This window comes from Rousettus aegyptiacus, unplaced genomic scaffold (assembly GCF_014176215.1).
Source record: "Rousettus aegyptiacus isolate mRouAeg1 unplaced genomic scaffold, mRouAeg1.p scaffold_m13_p_5, whole genome shotgun sequence".
NCBI lineage: Eukaryota > Metazoa > Chordata > Mammalia > Chiroptera > Pteropodidae > Rousettus > Rousettus aegyptiacus.
The window spans coordinates 45,448,434-45,457,964 of record NW_023416308.1 but is presented as its reverse complement, the minus strand read 5'-3'; the positions used below and the strand labels follow the sequence as shown (position 1 = coordinate 45,457,964).

Genomic DNA, 9,531 nt, shown 5'->3' with positions numbered 1-9,531 from the left:
GGGGTTTCTCTACCACAGAGAAGCTCATTGACTTCCAAGAAGGAAGTTTCACTTTTTCTAAAAGAACAAGAAAACCCATTCTTGTAACACTTTGAAAGAAATTTGCCTGGCAGATATATATTTTTTAAAATAAATTATTTATAAATTAGTTTCAAGTATACAGTACAGACAGTATAGATGTTAGACATCTATAATATTCATAAAACAATCCCCCCAATTGCTCTCTCCCTCCTCTTAGCCATAATATTAATGCTAACTACATTGCCTCTTTCATGCTCCCTGCACCCAACTATCAACTACTAATTTGTACTTCTTTAACCCTTCACCCCATTGTCCCAGCCTCCCAACCCCCCTCCCCTCTGTCCATCACCAAATTGTCCACAATATTTGTGAGTCTGTTTTTTGATTATTAGTTTGTTCTTTTTGTTCTTCAAATACAGCATATAAGTGAAACCAGATGGCATCTGTATTTCTTTGTTTTATTTCACTCAGCATAATAACCTCTGTGTCTATCCATGTTGTTGCAAATGGTAGGATTTCATCTTTTTTAATGGCTGAGTAATATTCCATTGTATATATGAACCATAATTTCTTTATCCAATAGTCTGTTGATGGGCATTTAGGTTGCTTCCATATCTTGGCTAATGTAAATTGTGCTGCTATGAATATTGGGTTGCATAGATCTTTATGAATTATTGTTTTGGTTTTCTTTGGATAAATACCCAGAAGTGCAAATGCTGGGTTAAAAGGTATGTATATCCATTTTTAAATTTTGAGAAACCTCCAGGCTGTTTTCCATAGTGGCTGTACCAATTTGCAATCCCACCAACAATGTATGAGGGTTCCTTTTTCTTTGCAGTCTTGCCAACACTTGCTGTTTTTTGATTTATTGATAATAGCCATCCTGACAAGTATGAGGTGATATCCTATTGTGGTTTTAATTTGTATTTCTCTGTTGATTAGCGACCTTGAGCATCTTTTCACATGTCTGTTAGCCATCTGTATTTCCTCTTTGGAGAAATATCTTTTCAGGTCTTCTGCCTATTTTTTAATTGGACTGTTTGTTTTTTTGTTGTTGTTGAGTTATATAAGTTCTTTATAAATTTTGGATATTAACCCCTTATCATATGTATCATTAGCGAATATCTTTTCCCAGTCAGTTGTCTTTTTGTTTTGTTGATGGTTTCCTTTGCTGTATAAAAACTTTTTAGTTTGATGTAGTCCCATTTCTTTATTTTTTCTTTTGTTTCCCTTACTCAAGGAGATATATCTGAAAAGGAATTCCCGTTAATAATATTAGAGAGTTTACTGCCTATGTTTTCTTCTAAAAGTTTTATGGTTTCAGGTCTTACATTTAAATCTTTAGTCCATTTTGAGTCTATTCTTGTGTACAGTGTAAGAAGATGGCCCAGCTTCTTTTTTTGCACTATCTGTCTGATTTTCCCAACATCATTTATTGAAGACACTGTCTTTATCCCATTTTATATTCTTACCTCCTTTGCCATATATTAAGTAAGCATATAGGCAGACATTTTTTAAACGTGTGAATGAGTCGACTGTTTCAACTCAAGGCCCTGATGTCACTATTATGAAAACATAAGCTTTCTTGGGTAAGCTGCTGATAAGAGGCTGGCATCTTTATAAACTTTGAAATGCTGAAGGAAGTGCTTTACCTCAATGGAATTTACAAAATTCTGTAAATTTGAAAAAAGCAATCTGCAAGCACCTGGAAATACTTTAGAACTCTTGCAAAAGTCATTTCTATCTTGATGGTAACAAAATTGAACCCTAGAATCGCATTCTTTTTCTTTCTTATATAAACTGTATCAAAGGTGTTGATCTAGCCAAAGATGAATTCATTGATCTCAGGACCGAAATAACACTCTAACTGGTGATTCACTAAATAGCCTTGGAGAGTTTTGGTGCTCCCTGGGAAACACTTATCTTTACCATGTGAAGAAGCTGTGGAAGCTTTAATTCTATTTTCAACACTATATCTTTGAGGATTGGATTTTCAACATTGTTACTGTAAATATATATCAAAGTCAATTGATTTCCAACAGGACATGCGGGTTATCTTGTCAAATACCATTCCACCATTTTATGTTCTCATTTAAGGTAAGCAAAAACAGTCTTTATATGAGGATGTCTTAAAAAACTAAATTTAACTTTAATGACTGTATTTCATATGTAATGTATTAGTTTTTTCAATGCAGGGCAAAGAAGCAAATCTATTACTTCGTAATAAATATATTTTAAAACTAATACCTTGGTAATTGTATTGCTGTATATTTCAATTTTTTTTTTTGTAATCTTGCGTGTTTATTTTACACATTGAAAAAACATTATCTTAAGAAAGGTCCATCAGGCTTCATCAGACTGCCCAAGGGATCCATGGTGTGATAACAGTAAAGAAATCTTGATCTAAAGGACATGATCAGCTACCATGTTCTACGGTTGCTTATATGGGGAAAAAAGGTAGGTTTGATGTATATTGGGGTAGAGGCTGGAAAGAGAAGCTCCTCTCACATCAGGCTAGGCCAGCCAAAAGGCTCCTGGGCTTCCAGGAATACCCACTTAAGGTGGCAGCCTTGAATGTTCAGCCCTATCACACCTAGGATGAGGGAAGTAGGGGAAGGATATATTCTTCCTATAATAACTGGTTTTAGGAAACTGGTCACTTTTCAGTCATTGAAGTGAAATGCATTACTGAGTTCTTCCTATGAGTATGGAGTGTGATGTTGCAGGACTACAGGCAAAGAGGACTGTGTGGTTCCTTCCCGAGGAATTAACAGTTTACTGGTGGAGACAAAATAAGTGCATAAAACAATTAAGGAGAATTAAAGGTAAGGCTAGATGGTGTCCTCAGAAAAACCTGTCTGGCGACTTTTCCCTCGCAGTGTCTCCAGAGTCCAGAATATTGCTTGGCACATCGTGTGTGTACTAGAAAAATCTCTGTTGAATGAAAAAAGTGGTGACTGAATTTTTAAAATAACATCTATTGTTATGAGAGTAATACATGTTCATTAGAGAAAACTTGAAAATACAGAATAATATAAAGAAATAAAAAAGAAATAAGCAGCCAACATTTTCTATATATTTTTTCTAAACACACACACACATACACACACACACACACACACACTCATACTTTTTGAAGAACAGACTTGAGACCTGAGTTTTATAGCCCAATTTTTTTCTCTTAAAATTATATCATGAACATTTTTCTGTGCCATTAGATATTCTTCAGAACATTATTTTTAATGGCTTCTCCATGCAGTATGCTATAAATGAATCATGGTGTAGCCTAACTTATTAACCACTTCCCTATTGCTGAGCATTACTGTTGGGAACGTTTTGTACATCAAGAGCTACATTTATTTGATGCTTGCTCTGTTCCAAGTATTGTGCTGAGGTTTTCTTCCTTCACACATAATCTCCTTTAATTCTCACAGCAATTCAATGAGGTGGGATTCATCATACCCGTTTTACAGAGGAATCATGTGCCAAAGGTCATGCTGCTAGAAAGTGACAAAGCTGGGGTTTGAGCCCAGGTTCTGTTTAGTGTCAAAGTCTCGACACTCAAATGTTACTCTAGACTGCTTCCCTAGCGTGTATGGGGAAGGCGCAGAAAAGAGATAGGAGATAGATCCAGAAAAGAGGGCTGTGGTGGCGACCAAAGGAGCAATACTGAGAAGGAGGAAGTGCTTTTCTATATCCACAGCTGTGGAGACTTGAGGGTGGACAAGACCAAAGCACAAGCCTTAGAGTCTGTTTCAAGAGAGGCATTTCAAAAGTGAGGTGGGAGGAAAAGGTATGTTCTGAGCTCAGTGCTCCCAACCCCCTGGCGGTGGAGTGACAAGACCTCTCTTCAATTCCTTCCCGATACCAAGAGTCATCTAACAGCCTTCATGCCAGAGGCTGAGAAAAGGTGACACAAAGAGTAGCAGAGTGTCACTCTGTTCTTCAGCATTCCTGCATCGCCTCACGTGTGAGCGGTATCAGAAAAGGAGCTCAGAGGCTTGTGAGGGATGGAAGGCAGAGTTACCAAGCCCACAGGGAAAGCAGAACTGCAGGGTGACCAGAGGGGCTGGCTGGGCCTTGAACTGAGCACAGCTCTTTGCCTAGGGACCAGACTCAGGTGACTAACTGTCCTAGTGTGCCAGGGACTGTGGGGTTTCCCTAGATGCAGGACTTTCAGTGTTAAAATTGGGCAAGTCCCACGCAAACCAGGATGATTGGTTACTCTAGGCCAAAGCCTGTTTCCAAGCCAGGGCTCATCTAGCGAGACAGGTCCAAGCAGGTTTATTACAAGAACAGTCAGTGAGTGACTCAGGATCCAGCACTGTCTATACATGCTCATCTCTGCTCCTCACCCTCACAGCCTGTCTCTCCTCTTTCTCCTTCATTGAAAATGTGTCCACGAGGATCATTGATGACCTATGTACTGACAGATTCTAGGGCCACTGTCAGTCTAAGCCACTGTATCTCTCGTCCAGGCCCCTAAGGGTCTCCTTGCTTCCGGCCCAGCCCCTTATTCTCAGTCCAACATCCAAATGATCTTTTTCTATTAGTTTTCATTAAGGGATAATGTATATATGATAAAATTTACCTGCTCTAGTATACAATTCTGCATGTTTTGGCAAACACATCCAGTGGTTTAACCATCACAGCAATCAAGATAGAGAACAGTTCTATCGCTCCAGATATCTACCCCTTCCCCGACCCAGCCCCTGGAAACCACTGATTTGTTTTCTGTCTCTATACTTTTGCCTTTTCAGAATGTCATGTAGATAGAATCGTGTAGCACATACCTTTGAATCTGGCTTCTTTCACTTAGCACAGTGCATTTGAGATTCATCCATATTGCCGTGTGTTGGTAGCTTTTTTCTTTTCAAGACTGAGTAGAATTCCATTGTATGGAGATTACACAGTTGTTTTACAACTTCACAGTTGAGGGATATTTGGCATTTTCCAATTTGGGGGAAATATGAATGAAGTTGCTCTAAGAATTCACTTGCAGGACTTTTTGGTAAGTGTGTTTCCATTTCACTTGGGTAAATACCTGGGAGTGGATTGGTAGGTTGTGTAGTAGGAGCATGTTTCGCTTTATAAGGAACTGCTAAACTGCTTTCCAAAGTGGCTGTACTACTATTTTGCATTCCCACCAGCAGTGAATGAGAGTTCCAGTTGCTCTGCATCCTCACCAGTGCTTGGTAATTAAAAAAATTATCTTTGCCATTATCGTAGATGTGTAGCGGTATCTTATGGTTTTAATTTGTATTTCCCTAGTGGCTAATGATGATGAACATCTTTTCATGTACTTATTGCCATATTAGTGTCTATTCAAAAATTGGATTGTTTGCTTTCTTATTGCTGAATTTTGAGACTCTTTTATATATTCTGTATCAAGTTATTTATCAGTTCTGAGATTTGTAAATATTTTCTCTCAGTCTGTGGCTCATCTTTTCATTCTTGTAACAGGGTCCTATGAAGGGCAGACATTCTTAATTGTGGTGAAGTTTAATTTATCAGTCTAGTGTCATATCTAATAAATATTTCCCTAGTCCAAGTTCACAAATATTTCTTCCTACATTTTCATGGAATAGATTTACAGTTTTTGATTTTATATTTAGGTCTATGATCTATTCTGAGTTAATTTTTATATGTGATGTAAGAATTAGAGATTCTTTTTCTTTTTTACAATTGTTTCAGCATTATTTATGGGAAAGACTATCTTTTCCTCACTGAATTGCTTTTGTACCTTTGTTGAGAAAAAGTTGCCTCCATTTCACACGGTCTTCTCCCCTGTATGTCTGTCTCAAATATCCCTTCCCTTTTTCTTACCAGAACACCAGTCATAGGTTTATGGCTCAACTTAAATCCAGCATAATTATATCTAGAGATCCTTTAATTAATCCCATCTGCAGATACCCTGTTTCCAAATAAGATCATATTCACCATATCAGGGGTCAGGACTTGGAAATATCTTTTTTGGGACTACTATTCAACCCACTGCACAAACCAAATAAATTTACTTACTTATTTACTTAAATTCCATCTCTCTCCAACTAGTCTGAAATTTCCACAAGGGTAGGGAGTTTTGTCTGTTATGTGTACTTCACTGCTTTTTCTTCAGTGTCTAGAATAGTGCCAGGTATATAGTAAGCGTTCAATGAGAATACGTGTTGAATGTGTGTGGTTTCTAAGACTCCCTCCCTTGTTGTTTCACCTTTACTTTCTTTGTTTCTTCTCAGCCCCCATTGTTGGAGCCTTGTCCTTTCTCCACCCCTTGACTCGTGGGTCTCTTATCTTCTTTTCTACTACTCTGTATTCTCCTCAGGTAGCTCACCCACGTCTGTGGTCATCAGTTCCTAGATGAAGGTGACTCACATTTCTATATTTCCCCTTTTTTCCCCCTTTTTAATTCTCCCCCCACCCCAACGTCCAACCCTGACCTATGGATATTGCTGTGTCCCCTTAAGAACTGGATCTCTGAAGGGTGTCTCTTCCCACGCGCTCACAGTGCGCACCCAGAACCCAGCACACCTGGGTTATGGTCTGTGGCTCCACCTGGGGTGCGAACCCAGGACCTTCTGCATATAAAACAGACATGCTAACCACTACACTATGGAGCCACCCCACATTTCAATATCTTCACCCAGCCTGTGTTTGAATCGTATTTATATTTTCCCCTTTTATCTGAGTCCTCCTTATAATTAATGTACCCAACACTCTGACACATCCTCTCTTTCCTCCAAACCTGTCATCCCCCCTTTCAGGGTTCAGTACTACCATCTTTTAAGTCGTCAAAGCCGGAAGCCTGGAAATCATCCTTGACTCTCCTACATCTTATCACTCATCAGGTCCTATCAACGTCACCTCTTAAATATCTCTTGGATCTGTCCACTTCTCCCTATCCCCACTGCCACAGTCCAACCACTGTCATTCTCTTCCTGTCTCCTCTGCTTCTTTCCAAAATGTAAAATGGCCCTACTCCTTCTCATCATAAACCCCCCCAGTAACTCTGAATTGCCTATAGGAAAGACAGACTCTTAATCTCTGAGGCCATTTCTTGAAGCCTTGCTTCTGTGATCCAGCCACAGTGATCTTGCAGTTACCCAAATTCACTGAGTTCATGGGCTAGACCAGAGGGGACTAGGAAGTAGACCACCCCATCAGACAACTTCTGGGTATCTTCATCTCCACCAGCCTGTCTGCTCCCTGGTCCCCTGGACCCTGGGGAAACTGTAAAAATTGTTTGGACAGAAAACTTAAAAAAAAAAAAATCTTTAACATTTGGAGGAGGGCAAGCTGTCTCCAAGAGAGATTGGGGTTCCATTTTACCCTCAGGTTGTGGCAGTTTCTTGGAGAAGGTCCATTTTGTCTCTGCTTTTTGGCGTTAATTGTTGGGATCAATGCTGCAGCAATTATATAATGTTTAGTGTAGCCGCCACATATCCGAGGCTGAAGTGTTGCTAAATGTCACTTTCATGCTCCCAGTGTATGGTGTGCAATTATAACTGGTTCACTACCTTCTTTGTGAAGGAGGCAGATGCGTTTAGCCTGAAAGAGAGAATAAAAATGCATTTTTTCTAACCTTACAAGACTATTCATTTCTGGAGAGATCCTGGAATGGACACGGGCTCTTCATCATGAACAGTGTTGCCTGCTGGGAGCTCTGCCAGTGTCTCCTAAAATGTGTCCCCTCGACTCCTCCTCCCGGGCAGGGTGAGGGGGACGGGGGATGGGGGCTCCTGAGAGCCTGAGATCAAATCCAGAGGCAAAAGGAGATGGAAGAACTGGGAATGAGAGTGACCGCCCATGCAGCTGCGAAACAGGTGTCATCATTTATGAGAAGCCTGACCTTGAGGAAAGACTAGTCGGCTGGAAGCCACACAGCTTTGGGTTTGTATTTAACTACGTGACTTCGGATAAGTCATTTTGGCTCTCTGGTATCATTTTTGTCACCTTCCAAGTGGGAATAATAAATCCTGCCTGATCTACCTTAGTTAATCTATTGCAAACTGTTTCTCAAATACTTGTTATAATCCGGGCTTTAGAGTGTGTAGTAGTGCACACGTTAGACACAGTTCCTGCTCTCAGTGAGCTTAGGGCCTAGAGCAGGAGCTGACAAACTGTGACCCACAGGCCACATCTAGTCTGTGGACTGTTTTTGTACAGTCTATTAGCTAAAATGCAATTTAGCATTTTTAAAGGATTGAGAGAGAGAGAGAGAGGACGACAGAGATACAGAGACAGAGAGAGACAGAAAAGAAGATGCAACAGAGTATGGATGTGGCCTGTAAAGCTCAAGATATTTATCTGATTCTTTATAGAAGAATTTTTGTTAACCCCTGGTCTAGATCTGTTCAATGACAGTCACTAGCCAATGTGGCTATTGCACACTTGAGATGTGAGTAGCAAATTGAGATGTGCTGTAACTGTACAATAGACACTGGATTTCAAAAACTGTATGAAAAAAAAGAATTAAAAATGTCCTATTTAAAATTTTTATATTGATTACGTGTTAAAATGATAATATATTAGATATATTGGGTTAAATATATGCTTAAAATGAACTATTTGTGTTTCTTCTTCTTAGAATGTAGCTATTAAAGAATTAAAAATCATGTTAAATAACTCACATTATATTTCTATCGGATAGCACTGGTCTCGTTAAGAGTTAGATTCTGAGTCTAAAATTAGATCGATTGCCTATTAATGTGCTATCTGGGCAAATGATTTAACTGAGACTAAATTTTTCATTTCTAAAATGGGAGGACAATGATAACAGCTAATTGATAGAGTTGTTTTGAGACTCAAATGAAACAATCTACTGAAAGCATTTTGTGAGGTGCAAGTTGTTACACAGTTATAACTGGTTATTGTGTTTCAGCCATGCCTGAGAACACAGGAGGCTGTTTAGCATCCTCCCCCATTATTGATCTTCCCTGTACTTATGGCAGGACTGGTGTAGATGCCAGTCAGCGCTCCTCCCCTGTTATTACTGGCTCCCTGGGCTCTCCTCCTATGCTTAGCTCCCAAACCCTGTAAGGTATTGGTTTGTAACATTTAGAGTTGCTTTTTCCTCCTGGAGTGTTTGCATTTGAACTTGGAGACACATAGACATCAAATCCTTATGAAAATGCTGTAGGAAAATGACATTCTATTAGGAGTTAGGAAATCTGGATGAACAAAACTGCAAAGAGTAACTAACATTAAAGTCTTACTAAGTGTTTCACTTGTATTATGTCACTTAATAAAATAGCAATAGCATGAGGACCTAGAGTCCTGATTTTACAAATAAGAAAATTGAAGTACAGAGAGGTAAAGTGACTTCCTCAGCATTTCTCAGCTTGTAGATGGCAGAGTCTGGGTCTGAACCCACATATTCCGACCCCAAGTATAGCATAGAGGCCATTCCGGGTCCTTTGCCTGTCCTTGAGTAAGGAGTGTTGTAGGTTAGCAATGTGGTGCTGTCAGGAGTCAACCTGGCGTGGTAGACACAGCTCTGGTCCAGGAATCATA

General features: G+C 39.5%; 1 non-coding gene across 1 annotated transcript; it reads right to left on the bottom strand.

Annotated features, from left to right (window-relative positions):
* Positions 1–6,564: 6,564 nt before the first annotated feature.
* On the bottom strand, positions 6,565–6,638 carry TRNAI-UAU. Its single transcript has one exon. It is a non-coding gene; the product is annotated as a tRNA-Ile (tRNA).
* Between the last annotated feature and the right edge of the window lie 2,893 nt (positions 6,639–9,531).